Source organism: Phyllobates terribilis, unplaced genomic scaffold (genome assembly GCF_046119375.1).
Source record: "Phyllobates terribilis strain yellow unplaced genomic scaffold, ASM4611937v1 Scaffold_1__5_contigs__length_1240528914, whole genome shotgun sequence".
NCBI classification, from domain to species: domain Eukaryota; kingdom Metazoa; phylum Chordata; class Amphibia; order Anura; family Dendrobatidae; genus Phyllobates; species Phyllobates terribilis.
In genome coordinates, this window is record NW_027362761.1 from 41,449,381 (window position 1) to 41,465,394 (window position 16,014).

Genomic DNA, 16,014 nt, shown 5'->3' on the forward strand with positions numbered 1-16,014 from the left:
GACAGAGTCGTGAAGTCGACTCCACCAAAATGGACACCGGAGTCGGTATAACATGAACCAACTCCGACTCCTAAAATACATAATAAATTGGGCAACGTAGATCAATGCAGGATGTGCTGTAAATGTTTTCATAAGAATTTGGGAAAGTTATGAAATGTCCTATAAATGGCTGTCCTATTCCTGATCTAAGGGTCTAGACTTTTAGTTGAGATGAATCTGTGCTGCACTTGATGTACATGCTCAGTAGTGAGGACGTGCTGTGGAGTCGGAGTTGGAGTCGGAAGTCAGGGAAGTTGAGGAGTCGGAGGTTTGGCTTACCGACTCCACAGCCCTAATGGTGAGTATTTGTTGTGTATGAGCTTATAGAAATCTCATGCCCACTGTGCTTTTTACATTGCAGAAACTGACCTACGGTGTAACTTTGAAATCTGCAACATGTCAATTTCTCTAGCAGTAAATATGCATTTTATCTGCAGATTTTACCCATAGACTTGAATGAGATGAGAAAAATCTGCATATAAAAAAAACATATATACAGTTTTAGTGCATTTTCGCAGTGGAAACACAATAAAAGTGCATGTAAACCGCACATTACTTTATCAATGAAGTTATAGCAATGCTAAGTAACAGGAGTTATCCAAAACAAAGTTGTTTTATTTAAAGCATGAAACACCAAAAAGAGCGTAAAAAAAAACTTGATAAAAGCACAAGTAAAAAAACGCAAGTAACCTAATTTAGCTAACAGGGGTTTGAAATGCTGCAGAACATATGCAAAAACTCACAAAATCCTCATCGTGGGAACGTCGCCTCAGGCAACATAAACACATCCGTGTGACATGTCAGTGTTGTCCGATTTTATTTTCCCTTCAGCATTATTCGGTCCAATAGAGGAAAATGGATGTATTCACACATCTGTTAGAATCATGGATCTGAGAGTGAGAGCCTTGTGACTCAGAACAGGTCCTGTTCTCATCCAATTTGCGGATCAGTCTCAGCCATTTAAGTTTATGGGAAACGGATGTAGATCGGAAATCTTCTGACTTTCTTCCATTTTGCATCCGTGTCTCACAGATTTGTTGCTTAGTGACAAACTTGAATAAAAACATGACCTTCCAAAGCGTTTTTCATTGGCTTGGAAGCAAGCACCTATTCAGTGAAAAAAAAACAGAGGAGAAAAAGCAGAAGCAACTGGGATGACACCTGCTAAAAAAAATTGGTCTGATTCTCTTAGATCATATTTACCAGTAAAGGGCGTGACCACTTAAAGTGCCGAGGGCAGCATGAACGCCAAATAAGGCCCTGCCTGGAGTAATGCCCTAGTACACATAGCACTAAGGGGGGTTAATCGGCCATGTTACAGATGATGCTCCGATGGAGCGTGACCTCGGCTTTCCAGGTTTCCTTTGCTAAATGAAGGGGACGCCGTGGATGTCAGCCATACAGGAGTTCAAACTGAGGAATCCAGTAGAAGCTTATGGAACCTCCCGGATAAAGAATAATAGATATGAGGAGACCGTTGTAATGGGAAGGGTGGTGGGACCCCTATGGCGTGGTGCGAGGAGAGCCCGGAGGTGCGTAACTAGGGACCTCACCAAATCCGACCTCAGATGCACGGTGGCTAGACGATTCCGTGATCCGAGGAGGGACCAGGAAGGTGGACCAGGTGCTACTCCGGGACTGACGTTGGGTGGATGGCAGCTGACCCCCAAGGCAGGAGCAGGCTGGTACGACAGATGGGCACAATTGGTAGACAGGCAGGCGGGCACGGCTGGTATACAGGCAGACGGGCACGGCTGGTAAACAGGCAGGCGGGCACGGCTGGTAGGCAGGCGGGCACGGCTAGTAAACAGACAGGCGGGCATGACTGATAGGCAGGTAAATGGCGATACGTGCACTGGGACCTGAGAGCTGACAAGAGTGTTTAGACAACAAACTTCCAACATTGCACAGGCACTTCCATGTTGGAGGAGGTGCCGTTGCTAGTGTCCTCCGGCCATTGGCCAGGGACACTGTAGGATGGCGCGCGCAGCCCCTTTAAGAGGAAGGGAGCGCATGGGAGTGCCCTAAGCACAGTGCTCGAGGATCTGTGTGCAGTGGGCATACCCTGGGCTGAGTTGGTGTGGATGGAGGAAGGAGGAGCGGGACACCCCGGCTGGGGACAGCGGCAGTAAGGCGGTCGGCATCTCTGATAGGGGAGAGGGGCAGGAGACAGAGACGCCAGCGCTACAATAGTCTTGCCCGTCCTTTTCTATGACCTTCTTAAGGATATTTCTTTAGGGTTTTTTTGAACCTTTCCACAAAGCCGTCTGTCTGGGGATGGTAAACTGACATCTTCAGTTGTGTAATTTGCAAGGACTTACACAGTTCCCTCATCACCTTACTCATAAAGGGTGTTCCTTGGTTTGTCAGGATCTCCCTCGGTAGTCCTATCTGGGCAAAGATGTGGACCAATTCATGGGCTATACTTTTGGCGAAGTTTCTCAGGGGAACGGTTTCTGGGTACTGCGTAGCATAGTCGAGGACAACCAATATATATTTATGCCCACGAGCATACTTATCAAGGGGGCCGACCAGGTCCATGACAATTCGCTCAAACAGTACCTCTATGATGGCTAGCGGCACAAGGGGATTTCGGAAGTGAGAGGTGGGACAAGACTTCTAGTGAGAGATTTCGGAAGTGAGAGGTGGTTACCTGGCAGGTGGGACAAGACTTATAATACCTTAGGATTTATCTGTGACATCTGGACCAATAGGTGATGCGTTCCTGAGTTTTGTCGACACCCAGATGGCCACCGAAGACATGTGAATGAGCCATGTCCATCACCCTCTGTCAATGGGGACCTGGTACCAACAATTGCTTCACTATTTCCTCTCTGACCTTAGCAACCCAGCATAATAAGTCCCCACTCATCATAAAATAAGGAAATCAGCCATAATAGGGCCAACTCTAAATGTGAGCAACTGAAGAGTTAGGGTGAGACGGCTGCTCACTATACAGTGGCTTGCAAAAGTATTCACCCCCTTGGCTTTTTACCTATTTTGTTACATTACAACCTGTGTTTAAATATTTTTGCAATCCGATTTGTGTTTGATGTAGCAGCACTAAATAGTCTAAGTTGGTGAAGTGAGAAAAATATAGGCATAAATTAAATTTATGGGATCAAATAACTAAAAATTGTCGTCATGTGCATATGTATTCACTCCTTTTGCTATGAAGCCCCTAAAATTTCTGGTGCAAGCAATTACCTTCATAAGTCACATGCTTAAATTACACACAAGTGGACTTCCTTTTACTAAGTGTCACATGGTCTGTCAGTACAGACACACCTTTTCAGAAAGGCCACAGAGGCTGCAACACCATTAAGCAAGAGGCCCGACTAACCAAACAACACCATTAAGACCAAGAAGATCTGCAAACAAGTCAGGGACAAAGTTATTGAGAAGTACAAGTCAGGGTTGGGTTATAAAAAATATCCCAATCTTTGTTGATCCCCAAGAGCACCATCAAATCCACTATCTTCAAATAGAAAGAACATGGTACCACAACAAACCTGCCAAGAGAGAGCCACCCACAAAAACTCTCAGACTGTGCAAGGAGGGCATTAATAGGAAAGGCAGCAAAGATAACCCTGAAGGAACTGCAGAGTTCCCAAGCAGAGACTGGAGTTTCTAAGCATATGATCACAATAAGCCGAACACTTCATAGAGGTGGCCTTCATGGCAGGAACGGCAGAAAAAAAGCCTTTACTTACATACAAAAATTGTAAGGTTTGTTTTGAGTTTGCAAAAAGACATGTGGGAGACTCCACAAATGTATGGAGGAAGGTACTGTGGTCAGGTGAGACCAAAATTGAACTTTTTGGCCACCAAAATAAATGCTCTGTCTGCTGCCAAACCAAGACAGCTCATCACGAATAACATCAGCAGCAGGGACATGGAAAATGGTCTGAGTCGAGAAAATGGATGGTGCGAAATACAAGGATATTCTTGAAAACCTGTTTCAGTCTGTCAGTGATTTGACAAAACCCAAGACAGAAACAAAGAACAAATACCCTGCTGTAAGTAAATAAGTAAAAAAATAGTGCATATAAATAACATTGGGTACTTAGTAAATACCGTTTTTGATCAAAAAAAGCGTAAAAGCCATCCCACCAAAGTCAAGATGTACCCAAATTCGGGATGGTCCTAACCTCTAATATTGAAACCTTATCTTGTGCCATAGATTTGGGTACAAATTGACGTTGGTGGGATGGCTTTTAAGCTTTTTTTTTGCAAAATCGGTGTTTAATTACCCAATGTTATTTATATGCACTATTGCTTTTACTTATTTACTTACATCGGGGTATTTGTTTTTTTTGTTTCTGTCTTGGGTTTTGTCTGTTTGATGGTCAGTGTGAACATGCTCCTATTTTGCATGCTTACCAACTTGTACTCCAGTTCATTCTTCCCAGTGATTTGAGACTGGGACGGAGATTCACCTTCCAACAAGACAAGGACCTAAAAGCATACTCCTAAAGCAACACTCGAGTGATTTAAAGGGAAACTTGTAAATGTTTTTGAGTGGCCTAGTCAAATCCAATTGAGAATCTGTGGTCAGATTTGAAGATTGCTGTTACCATATAACTTGAAGGAGCTGTAGAAGTTTTGCCTTGAGGAATGGACAAAAATCCCAGTAGCAGACTTATCAAAAGCTACTTGCAGCTATAATTGCCGAAAAAGGAGGCTCTATAAAGTACTGACTTTGGAGGGGTGAATAGTTATGCACACCGAAGTTTTCAGTAATGTTGTGTAATGCAGTGCCTTGCTGCATAGCTAAAATGTCCAGGGGGTGTGTTCTGGCTGACCATGTACCTCACCTCAGGTGACTGATCACATGACTGTGACATCATCACGGGTCCTGTGTGCACAGAAAGATATATAAATCCCGGTGGTTTGGAAACAGTTAGACAGAGGCCTGGTGAGGCAAGAGGCCTGATCCCTGTGTTTGCGACGCCAGTAGTCCTGGAAGGCACGTGGCTTCGAGACCACGGCTGGGAAGCCTTGCATAGCTGCCACTGAACAGGCTCTAGGACATTACATGTGTAACATTCCTGCGAGCCACTGAGATGGACTATGTTATAAGCAGTTTATGACGTTTAATAAACTGCTGGACTTTACTGGAAAACGTGGCTTGTGTGCTTGCTTTAATTGACCCGGTGAAGTGAGTGCCCCTCCAACATGATCAATACCGCTACCTTACAGTTGTCATAATTCTTGTTTGCTTCACAATAAAGAGAAAAACAAATGTTCACAGTTGTAGGCATGTTCTTTACAAGAACTGATGCAAACCCTCAAAAAAAATGAAATTCTATTTCGTGAGGTAGAAAAACAGGAAAAATGCCAGGGGGAGTGAATACTTTTGCAAGCCACTGTATCTCCACCCCTGGGTGTGATTCACATTGTTTATGTGACACTTGTTTCTGTGTATGGAGGTATGTAGACCTCTTGGGATTGTGTGGCTTTACAAAAGGTCTAAGAAGCTGGACGCTAAGCCAAGAGGGCGAACCCGCACTATTGTATGGACTGTTTACTTTATGTTTCACTTTGTGCCGGACAAAGGCTGTATTTAAGTTTTCCTGTGATGTGGTTTATGAGGACTGAAATAAACCAGCCAGACTTTTAAACAGAAACAGTTCCTGTGATACCTCATATCACTCCCAAGTGAGTAACATTGTTACAATAATTAATACACACATATATACATAAATATATATGAAAAAATAGTAGAAACAGCACTCCAAAAATAGATGATTTATTAGCTCAGCAAGAGGACGGGCACCCACCCATTTACAAGTTGTTTGCTTGTGCTGCTCTTTTCCCTTTTTTTTTCTATACATACACATACATATATATATATATACACACACACACACACACACACACACACACACACACTGGGGAAAACAAGTATTTGACACTGCTGATTTTGCAAGTTTTCCCACCTACAAAGAATGGAGAGGTCTGTAATTTGTATGGTAGGTACACTTCACCTGTGAGGGGCAGAATCTGAAAATAAAAACCAGAAAATCACATTGTATGATTTTTACATAATTAAATAGCATTTTATTGCATGAAATAAGTATTTGATCACTACCAACAAGCAAGAATTCTGAATCTCACATACATGTTAGTTTTTGTTTAATAAGCCATCCTACTCTGCACTCATTACCTGTATGAATTGCACCTGTTTGAAACTGTTAACTGTGTAAAAGACATCTGTCTGCACACTCAATCAATCACACTCCAACTTCTCCACCATGGCCAAGACCAAAGAGCTATCTAGGACACCAGGGACAAAATTCTATACCTGCACAAGGCTGGGATGGGCTACAGGACAATAGGCAAGCAGCTTGGTGAGAAGGCAACAACTGTTAGCACAATTATTAGAAAATGGAAGAAACACAAGACGACTGTCAACCTTCCTCGGTCTGGGGCTCCATGCAAGATCTCGCCTTGTGAGGAAAGAATGATTCTGACAAAGGTTAGGAATCAGCCCAGAACTACACATGAGGACCTGGTCAATGACCTGAAGAGAGAGGGGACCACAGTCTCAAACATTACCGTTAGCAACACACTACGCCGTCATGGATTAAAATCCTGCAGGGCGTACAAGGTCCCCTGCTCACGCCAACACATGTCCAGGCCCGTTTGAAGCTCACCAATGACCATCTGGATGATCCACAGGAAGCATGGGAAAAGGTCATGTGGTCAGAGGAGACCAAAATAGGACTTTTTGGTATCAACTCCACTCACCGTGTTTGGAGGAAGAAGATGGATGAGTACAACCCCAAGAACATCATCCCAACCATGAAGCATGGTGGGGGAAACATAATACTTTGGGGGTGCTTTTCTGCCAGAGGGATAGGACGACTGCACCATATTGAATGGAGGATGGATGGGTCATGTATCGTGAGATTTTAACCAATAACTTCCTTCCCTCAGTAAGAGAAGATGGGTCATGACTGTGTCTTCCAGCATGACAATGACCCAAAACACACAGCCAGGGCAACTAAGGAGTGATTCCGTAAGAAGCATTTCAAGGTCCTGGAGTGGCCTAGAACGTCTCCAGACCTGAACCCAATAGAAACTTTTTGGAGGGAGTGTAGTGATAAGATTTTAATGGCCATCAGGAATCCATATTGGTAGCCTGTTTTTAAAGAACCCTTTAAGATATTTCACAGTAACAGTTCAGCTTGTTAGCCTTGTACTTTCTGTAATTTTCCCAACACCTGGACTGCATAGCTCCATTATCAATGTTTAGTTTATAGCATCACCCAGTACCACATAGCTCTTTTATCAATGTTTAGTGAGAACGATGCAGGTTTATATTCCTTAGCAATATTTGGTGAGAATATGCTGTGTTTATAGAATGGTAAAACATCTGGTACTAGGAGCCTTTGGCATGTTTCATCTCCGGTGATATATTTGATATATTTGTTCAGTGTTAATTGACATCTGAAGAGCTGGCCACTCAGAAGAAAGATAATATATTGAACAAATAGAACCTGTCAGAATTTGTGCAACATTTGGTTACGCAAGCATTTGTTTTCAAACAAGATATAAGCTAGTGAAGTTTTCAGCTAAGACAGAAGCCTGTTAACGTGTGGACTAAAAGGGGACACCCTGACGTCGCAGTGTGGATTCGTCCCAGGACTTTTCTCTGTCTTTGCTATTTTGCTTCTCATAGCTGATGCTTTCCCGGACAGATGATGTATGTTGCTCTTGGTGAAGCTTTTCCTGTATAGTGTGCACTGTAAGTACTTTACCTTTGTGATTTATATTATGCAAAAGTGTATGCAATATCACACTATTTCCTATTTTCTGTAATCATTTAATTATAATAAAAAATAATCGCCTTTTTTAAAGCCGTATCCGAGCCCTTTAAATACTTGGTAAAACATTTGGCATCAGAAGTGGGATACGCAGAATGCTTAAAATTTAAATTTCAGCTAAATTCCGATAATCCGGAATTTTGAGACCAAATTCCGATAGTCCAGAAAAGTGTGTGAAATTGCGTAAAACATGTCTCTCTTTAAGAAAAAAGAGGTTGTAAATATATCTGTTGATATTCCAGGCTGGGAGCAGGCTCCCTACTGTGTTTTGGCCAATGAGTGGTCGCAATGTGTTGGATTAAGTGAATCATGGGATAAGTGTATGAAAGATGCTGAACCAGCTGATGTGGTGACATGTTTGCAAAGGGTGAAAGTTGAAAGGAACAAGGAGTTGAATGCAGTGAGCAGAAGAGGTTGGATCTTGTTACATGCTTATAGGAAGCAGCATGAAGAGCGTATTCAGCTGTTGCAAAAAATACAAGCATTAGAACAGCAAGTGTGTGAGATGCAGAGTGCTCTGACAGTAGCACAATGCCAGAACAGGCTGCTTATGGATAAATGTGATGGATAGCAACATGTCACAGAAAAAGCAGCCATACGAGTAGCACAGTACAAATATAAAAAGAGACGTGGTAAAGTGAATAAGAAAAAGGTCGCTTTGGCCATAGCCAAAGCTGGGGTTCAGTGGGATCCCGATCAATGGGATGGCGATGTGTGGGTTTCCACTGATTCTGATTCTGAACAGAAGGATTAGTGCTTTAATGAGAAAAGAGAGGTTAATTCCCCTACTAACTGAGTAAAAGCACATCCCATACATCGCAGGCGGATCATAGATATCCCTGTAGGTGCACAACAGAGAGATGTGTTGGAGGATTATAGTCAGCAAGAACTTAATGATCTTCATGATCGTTTTTCTCAAAAAGCCAATGAATCATTGATTACTTGGGTGGTAAGACTGTGGGAGATAGGAGCCCATGGAGTACAAGTGGATGCAGTAGATGGTCCCAAGTTTGTGCAACTGAGTCATGAACCTGTAGTGAAGGAAGCGTTCCGTACACTGCGGATTCGGTCGCAACATTCGACTTGCAGTATGCTAGATGTCATGGCTATTTAATTACAGCATAAATATCCATCTGAAGCAGATTGGCCCCCTAATAAGAAGCCATGGTTTACATTAAAAGATTGTTCCCAAAGGTTGATGGAAGAGGTCATGAAAAATGCTATTTCTGCAGGGACCTATGATGACTACATGGCAGTCCTTGTTAGTGTGTCTGTCAGAAATCGCATAATCAGGGCTGCTCCCCCAGCTTATAAACATATAATGATGACTAATGGTAAACCAGACTGGGAAGACCATCTCCAACACCCTAGAGGCAGTTCGGCAATTGGGGGATTTGGGAGATTGGGGCCCCAGGAATAGTGGTAATTTTGTTTCCGGAGAGAAGCGTAGAGAATCTAAAAACAATAACAATGGCTCCCGCATATCGCGCAAGGATATGTTTATTGCCTTGTTGAAAGAGGAAAGAGGAAATTGATGGGATTGGTACTGATGAAATGTTGAAATTATACCAAAAGCGAGGGCTTCATAAAAAAAATCAGGAAGTTCACAAAATAAAAAGGTGACAGTGGAAGATTCTGGATCCCCACAGTGTGGGCGTAGTTGGACACAGAGAGAGAGAGAGAAGGCCCACTGCCTCTTCGTCCCCAGTGAAACCCACAGCACCGGGGTTTGAGGATCTTTACGCTGAAGTAAAATCTCTGTTGCAGGAGGTCAAAACACAGCGACAGGGGTTGACTTTTTCTCCCAGAGAGGTTTCCCAGTCAGAGGGAGACACGAGTTATTGACTTCTTGGCCGAGCCCTTCACATGGATAGACGCCCGCATGTAAATTTTGTCATTAATTGGCAAAATAAGAATAGGCAATGCGTGAAAGCCCTGGTGGATACGAGGGCGGAGGCCAGCTTGATCTATGGTAATCCAAAACAATTTAAAGGAAGGAAAGTAATAATCACAGGATTAGGGTGCAAACAAATAGAAGCAGTACAAACTAAAGTATCATTAAAAATAGGGAATTTGCCTACTGCAATGTACAAAGTGATGATTGTCCCTATTCCAGAGTATATAATTGGCATTGATATACTGAAAGGGGTGACATTACAGTTACCAGATGGTAAGTATCAATTTGGGGAACCTCCCGCAGTAACAGCTGGACCATCCCAGCTGTCAGTGAAGCCCTATATTGAAGCGGCTCCGGTAATGGTTGGGAAAATCAAAATGCCTCCTGTAGAACTTCCTCCAAGCTCAAAGGTGATCAGTATGAAACAATACAGAATCCCGGGGGGGATAAGGAGATAAGTGAGACAATTCAGGAACTGTTGGAAGCTGGTGTACATGTGCCTGTGCCAATATGCAGAACTTTATGCAATCTACAGTGTCTTGAGACAGGAGTCACTGAGTGAATGTCATTTGTATACAGATTCAAGGTCTGTGGCGAATGGGTTGACTACCTGGTTACCAACTTGGATTTAGAATGATTGGAAAATATACAGCAAAGATGTGTGGGGGAAAGAACTGTGGCAAGATATTTAGGCAATTGTTCAAAGAATTAAAGTGACTGTATTTCAAGTTGATGCTCATTGTGCTTCAGATAATCTGGAAAGACTCTTCAATTCAATAGCGGATGAACATTCCAAAATATCAGTTGCTGATGCCAGTGAGGAGCCTGATTCAGCTGAAAAGCTACTTGGATTGGCTCAATGGGCACATCAGAAATGTGGACATCTTGGAGAAAAAGCTACTTATGAATGGGCACAAACCAGAGGGGTGCCCCTCAGGTTAGATGTAATCAAGGAAACAATTATGAAATGTCCAGTGTGTGTCAACATTTACAACAGAGACCTATTCCTCATGTGGTTAGGGGCCATATAGCCCGAGGCAAACTGCCTGGACAAATTTGGCAGGTGGATTTTATTGGTCCCCTTCCACAAGATGGAGGGTGTATGTATGTATGCACGGCTGTGGATACATACTCAGGGTACATGATGGCTTGTTGGTGTAGAGCGGCCAATGCCAACAGTACCATTAAAACAATGAAAACCATAGTATTATACTACGGAATTCCGTTACAGATTCAGAGTGACAATGGTAGTTACTTCAGGAACAAGAAGGTTGCAGAATTTTGCTCAGAACATAACATTGAGTGGATCTTTCATATCCCATATTATCCCTCCGCAGGATTGGTAGAGCGGATGAATGGGTTATTGAAAGAACAATTAAAGAAATTGAGAGATGGAACTTACAAAGGGTGGAGAAAACATTTAAATGAAGCCCTTAATATTCTTAACAACAGGCCAATTGGAGAACAGGAAACACCATTAATAAGGATGATTACCCCCAATTTACAGATAATGCCCTTAAAAGATTCTACCACAGAACAGACAGTTCTCTATTGGGAATTGGAGCCAGGAGCTCTAGGACCCTATAGGGCTACTCCACAAGCTGCAGGATTAGATCTACATCCCATGAGGAAATCAGATTAGAGAAAGGAGTTGTAAAGGCAAAAAGAACTGCTATAGGATTACAAATGCCTCCTGAGCATTTTGGTTTTATAGCTCCAAGGTCAGGTTTAGCCTTAAAGGGAATTCAGGTGATGAAAGGAGTGATAGATTAGGACTATCAAAGTGAAATTAAGGTACTCCTGCTGAATAGCGGAGATAGTGATTTGTTGATTCAAAAAGGAGATAGGGTAGCTCAATTGTTGATTTTGTCCATCCAGAAAATGAAGGTGATCAAGGGAACAGCCCCCATAGTAATAACTGTCAGAAGAGATAAAGGTTTTGGTTCCACTCATTCTTTAAATGATGGTGCAAAAATTTGGGTAAAACAAGCTGGGGATAAAGGTCCCCCAGAGCCTGCAGAGGTGATTGCTAGAGGGGCAGACAATGTGTTAATAGTGATGAAACCAGGACAGGAAAAATGGGAACATGTTCCAGCAGACATGTGTTATCTCAGAGAATATTTTTAGTGTCCAATTCAAATATGTAGCTGGTCGCTGATCGGTGTTACAGGCATGGTCCTTTTGGTCTCTGTCACTACCCAACCATTGTATCAACAAAGAGAAGAAGTGCCAGTCAAAGAAAATGTGGCACTGTGGAAAATTAAACAGAACCTATGGAGTTACTTGGCACAATTGATGAACATGAGCCATTTTAATATGACAAAAAACTACTACCGCTACCAATATACTAGAGACTTATATGGTAGCTATACTAAACCCCCTACCACCCCCTACAACTGTGGACAAAATTGATAGGGGGGTTTGTTCAAGATGAGGAGATTGAAGAAGGAGATGTGATCCAGAATTATATATACAACCCATATTATGCTTGTATAAACTGTACTGGAGAGGACTTCCTTAGTGAAGACATGATAACTATAAAGACTCAAAATATTGCATCTGCCGAAGCTATTCCATTGGGATATGGTATTGTATATAAATGATATATGGCTTCCAGATGGCCAAGGGTGGATTGTAGTGCTAAGACGTTAATGGCCATCAGGAATCCATATTGGTAGCCTGTTTTTAAAGAACCCTTTAAGATATTTCACAGTAACAGTTCAGCTTGTTAGCTTTGTACTTTCTGTAATTTTCCCAACACCTGGACTGCATAGCTCCATTATCAATGTTTAGTTTATAGTATCACCCAGTACCACATAGCTAATTTATCAATGTTTAGTGAGAACGATGCAGGTTTATATTCCTTAGCAATATTTGGTGAGAACATGCTGTGTTTATAGAATGGTAAAACATCTGGTACCAGGAGCCTTTGGCATGTTTCATCTCCGGTGATATATTTGATATATTTGTTCGGTGTTAATTGACATCTGAAGAGCTGGCCACTCAGAAGAAAGATAATATACTGAACAAATAGAGCCTGTCAGAATTTGTGTAACATTTGGTTACGCAAGCATTTGTTTTCAAACAAGATATAAGCTAGTGAAGTTTTCATCTAAGACAGAAGCCTGTTAACGTGTGGACTAAAAGGGGACACCCTGACGTCGCAGTGTGGATTCGTCCCAGGACTTTTCTCTGTCTTTGCTATTTTGCTTCTCATAGCTGATGCTTTCCCGGACAGATGATGTATGTTGCTCTTGGTGAAGCTTTTCCTGTATAGTGTGCGCTGTAAGTACTTTACCTTTGTGATTTATATTATGCAAAAGTGTACGCAATATCACACTATTTCCTATTTTCTGTAATCATTTAATTATAATAAAAAATAATCGCCTTCTTTAAAGCCGTATCCGAGACCTATAAATACTTGGCAAAAGAGGGAGCTGAAACTCAATGTTGCCCAGCAACAGCCCTGAAACCTGAAAGATCTGGAGAAGATCTGTATGGAGGAGTAGGCAAAAATCCCTGCTGCAGTGTGTGAAAACTTGGTCAAGAACTACAGGAAACGTCTGACCTCTGTAATTGCAAACAAAGGTTTCTGTACCAAATATTAAGTTCTGTTTTTCTATTGTATTAAATAAATATTTATTTCATGCAATAAAATGCAAATTATGTAAAAATCATACAATGTAATTTGCTGGATTTTCTTTCAGATTCTGTCTCTCACAGTTGAAGTGTACCTACGATAAAAATTACAGACCTCTACATTCTTTGTAGGTGGGAAATTGGTCACATGGCCACCTTTTCGGAAGTCCTGCTTGTAAAGCAGTATTTCAGTACATTCTATTGGTCAATGGGCGGACCATCTGTGGATGGCGTCTGACATCACTACCTCCTTACAGATGATGTTCTTTTCCCTTCACATGTGCATCAACTTAATTATATCGTCAAAGACCTTTGATTGGTTGACACATTTGTAAATAGCCTGGTCATGCAGTCTACCATCACCCCTTGTCGAAGCTAGGTGCGAAACGTACGTCGGGTGTGGTTCTTCAATTGACTTTCATAAGTAGGTGGAAACATAGTCAGTAACTAAAGCAGAAACAGTTGTGTAGGAGGCTTAAAACTGGATGAGAAACAGCCAAACTATGCTACAAATTTAACATTTGTGGAAGACCATTTCATCTCACGGTCATACACCATGGCAAGACTGAGAACAGCAACCAGACACAAGGTAGTTATACTTCATTAGCAAGGTCTTGTACGGGAAAAGATTTCACAACAGTCGGGGGTTTCAAGATGACCCTTTCAAGCTCTTTTGAGGAAGCAGAAATGGGCAAGGTTGAGGACAGTAGATGAAGTTGTAAGCCGAGGAAACTTGCAGTGGATGAAACACACATCATACTTACTTTGCTTCGAAAATGGAATATATCCAGCAATACCATCAAATTGGAGGTGGCAAGAAAAGTAGCACCATCTACTGTTCAGTGAAGTTTGACTGAAGTAGTCTTTATTGGAAGAATTGCGGCCAAAAAGCATCACCTTTTGGCATGCAAACAAGGCCAAGCAGCTCAATTATGCATGAAAACAAGATCTAGGGTTCTCTGGCAGCAGGTGCTCTGGACTGATGAGTCAAATTGTGAAATATATGGCTGTAACAGAAGGCAATTAGTTTGCTGAAGGGTTGGAGAGTGGTACGATAGTGAGCGTCTTCAGGCAACAGTGAAGTACAACAGAGCTTCCTTGCAAGATGGAGCTGTAGCATTCGATTGCCTCCAAATTTAATCTACAGCAGGACAACGACCCCAAACATATAGCCAATGTCATTAAGAACTATCTTAACTGTAAAGAGGAACAAGGAGTCCTAGAAGTGATGATATTGTCCCAATGGAGCCCTGATCTCAACATCAAGTATGTGTGGGATTTCATGAAGAGACAGAATGATATGCACAAGTCTACATTCGCAAAAGATCTGTGGCTCTCCAAGAGGTTTAGAACAACCTCCCTGTGGAGTTACTCCAAAACCTGTGTACAAGTATACCTAGAAGAATCAATGCTGTTTTAAAGACAAGTGGTAACACCAGATATTGAATAGATTTAGATATCATTTTTGTTCATTTACTGTCCATTTTGTTAAAGGGGTTGGCGACTTTCTCTTGCTAGGGCACCTTTTCTCAAACGCATCAGCAGTTCTGACAATAAAATTGCCACTTATGGAGTGGACCAGTCCATCAGCCTCCTCCAATAGAAAAGCTGCTTTCCTATGTGTGGTCGTTTACAATTGGAGGAGGCAAAAAGACTGGTCTGGTCACATGCTTCTCCACCTAGCAGTCATTTTATGGACAGTAGTGCTGGTCCGTTTGTGAGGAAAGTTGCACTAACAAGAGAAAGTGGCTGACCTCTTTAAAATATACACAATAGACTATTGTCGGGCGAATCCACAGACTGGTTGACCATCTAACATATACCGGATTTTTTTGACTAGAAGACGCCCCTTTCAGCAAGAATAAAAAAGATGCTGAAAAGTGCCTGTGTTTTATAGTCCGAAGGCAGCTCTTCCTGCCCGAACCCTGCAGTGTCGGACCTTCATCAACACGTCCTCAGTGTTCAGGGAGAGCTCTACAAAAGCTGCTCCTCTCCCAATTACTGAAACATTGCAGAATAGCCGCCTGCGGCCCCGACACTGCGGAATAGCCACACGGCTTCCGCCCTCATTATGCAAATGAGCGGCGCCATTTTTTTTTCACATGCAGGCTTTCCTTATACAGGTTAGGTCTATGGGGAAAGTCCACATGCAGACTCGCAAGAGAAATTGACGTGCTGCGGGTCTGAAAGACGCGCCGCATGTCAGTTTCCGCGGGTGAGCAACAGGTGCCCAGAGATGCATAACGGACATGGGATTTTTAGAAATCCCATCCACTATGCTGTAACATCTGGCCGCTGCGGGTTTGACGCTGAATGGACATGCAGCTTCAAACCCGCAGTGGCTCCTGACCGTGGGCACATACCCCAAGGGTCCATTCAGACATACGTTCAAATTGGTCCAATAATGGACCACAATACACAGACTGGCCGTGGGTCTTCCGACCTGAGCGTGACAGCTCCATATATTTCTATGAAACTGTCCCATTCAGGTCGGGAGACCACCGACCATTCTATGTATTGCGGTCTGATCTTGGACCTATTGCACGGATGTCTGAATGCGTCCTAAAAGATACATACATGGCCATGCAATTCTTTCTCTCCATGCCG

General features: G+C 42.5%; 1 long non-coding RNA gene across 2 annotated transcripts; it reads left to right on the forward strand.

The window, feature by feature from the left end:
• Positions 1 to 7,457: 7,457 nt before the first annotated feature.
• On the forward strand, positions 7,458 to 13,395 carry LOC141188069 (uncharacterized). Of its 2 annotated transcripts, XR_012262297.1 has the most exons (3): positions 7,532 to 7,792; positions 10,519 to 13,053; positions 13,167 to 13,395. It is a non-coding gene; the product is annotated as an uncharacterized lncRNA (long non-coding RNA). The 2 variants fall into 2 exon arrangements; XR_012262246.1 differs by lacking the exon at positions 13,167 to 13,395 and having other exon boundaries at positions 7,458 to 7,792.
• Positions 13,396 to 16,014: the final 2,619 nt, after the last annotated feature.